The sequence below is a fragment of the Amphiprion ocellaris genome, chromosome 3 (genome assembly GCF_022539595.1).
Source record: "Amphiprion ocellaris isolate individual 3 ecotype Okinawa chromosome 3, ASM2253959v1, whole genome shotgun sequence".
NCBI lineage: Eukaryota > Metazoa > Chordata > Actinopteri > Pomacentridae > Amphiprion > Amphiprion ocellaris.
In genome coordinates, this window is record NC_072768.1 from 36,302,287 (window position 1) to 36,304,553 (window position 2,267).

Sequence of the window (2,267 nt, forward strand, 5' to 3'; positions counted from 1 at the left end):
GTCTTTGTGGTTGTCTTGTGTCACTTTCTGGTTGTTTTGACTTATTTGTAGTTGTGTTGTGTATATTACTTTGTTTTGTGTCTCTGTAGTCATTTTGTTTCTTTTTGAATGGTGGTTTTGTGTCTATTTGTGGCATTTGAGGTGTATTTGCAGTGATTTTGTGTCTTTTTGTAGTTGTTTTGTGTCGCTCTGTGGCCATTTTGTTTTTCTTTGCAATTGTTTTGTATAATTTTTCTGACAGTTTAATGAGTCATTGTAGTTGTTTTGTGTGTTTTTATGGTAGTTTTGGGTGGTTTTGCAGGTATTCTGTGAATTTTAATTGTTGTTTTTTGTGTCTTTGTTGTCATTTTGCGTCTCTTTGCAGGTGTTTTGTGTAATTTAATTGTTGTTTTGTGTGTCTTTCTAGTCATTTTGTCTCTTTTCGTAGATGTTTGTGTCATTTTGTCTGTTTCTGTCATGATGTTGTCACTTTGTAGTCGTTTTGAGTCTATTTGTAGTTGTTTCGTGTATTTTAATTATTTTTTGTGTCTTTTTGTAGTCATACTGTTTCTTTTGTAATTGTTTGTGTCATTTTGGCTCTTTTTGTGGTGGTTTTGTGTCTATTTGTAGCATTCGAGATATATTTGTAGTTGTTTTGTGAGTCTTTGTGATTGTTTTGTGTCCCTTTCTGTTTGTTTTGTGTCATTTGTAGTTGTTTTGTCTCTTTTTGTGGTTGTTTTGTGTCTATTTGAGGTGTAATTGTAGTGATTTTTTGTGTTTTTGTTGTTGTTTTGTGTCTCTGTGACCATTTCTTGTTTCTTTGTAATTGTTTAGTGTAATTTTTGTGACAATTTTTCGATTCATTGTGGTTATTTTGTGTCTTTTTGTAGTAGTTTTGGGTCACTTTGTAGTTGTTTTGTGAATTTTAATTGTTGTTTTGTGTATCTTTGTTGTCATTTTGTGTTTCTTTGCAGGTGTTCTGTGTATTTTAACTGTTGTTTTGTGCCTGTTTCCTTTTGTTTTGTGTATTTTTATGCTTTTTTGCCTCTTTTTGTGGTCATTTTCAGACATTTTAAGACTCTGGGCTTCAGGTTTGGCTCATTCTTCCTTTTCTCATGCTGAAACTCTCTGATCAGTCAAACATTGTTTATTTGTCGCTTCATTTTTTGATCTTCTTTCAACTCCTGCTTCACCAAAAGTCCAGTTTCTGAGAGGAAGGAGAATCAGCATTTTGTTCTGACTTCTTCCTCTCTGGTCGCCGTTGACGTCTTTCTCCTGGAGCTTCTTCTTCATGACGTTTCGGAGGGGATTCATGCTCTGCAACTCGTCTTTAACCCTCCTGTTGTCCTCATTTATGGGCACCAAAATATATTGTTACCTTGTCTGAAAAAAATCCAAAAATTCAGCAAAAAAATTCCCCAAATTTATTTTTAAAAATTGGCAAAATCTTCAGGAAGAAAATTCCAAAAATTCCTCAAAAGTTTTATTCTTTTGAAAAAAATCCCCAAATTTGGCAAGAAATAAAAAATTTTAAAAATAAAAAAATACAAATCATAAATATTTTTCAAAAAATGAATAAAAATCTTCCAAAAAATCCTAAAAATATCTAAAGTGATTCCATATATATCAGTAAAAGTTCAATTTTTTTCTTTCAGAACATTCACAAAATTAACTGAACGTTCTTAAAGAAACATTTTTTTAACATTTTTTTTTCACAAATTTCCCAAAAATGTTGAAGATATGGAAGTTTTCACTGTGAAAGTATTTTTTTCCCACATTTTGTCTCTTTTATGGCAATTGTTGTCAGGACGACACGAGGGTTAAACTTTGGTCCGGATGCCAGGATGAACCCCAAGATTCAGGAGGAAGTTCTCTAAATGTTGTTCCTGCTCCCGAACCAAAGGGAGCGTCCCACTCCTTTTCTCCATGCTAAGATTTCATTGTTTTCTTATGCTAATACGTTTCCATTCAGGGCGTGCTGAGGGGAGGGGAGCTCCTTAGAGGTGGCATGGAATCTGTGTTAGGCTTTAGAGAAATGAAACCAGGCTAGAGGAGGCTTTGTTTTGGGCCAATGAATCAGTATTCTTTTGAGGGGGAATCTAAAGGGCCCTTTCAGACGCTGCTTGGCCCCCACCCCCTCGGCCTCTTCATTGACGGAGGCCCCGCTGAGAGCCGGTTTTTTTTCCTCATAAAGGGCCGCAGGAGGAGCGAGAAGAGCAGGATTTGCTCTGCCAGCTGACATGTGAAAGAGGAGCATTGCTTTAATGGAGGCCTGAAAGAGGAGTCTG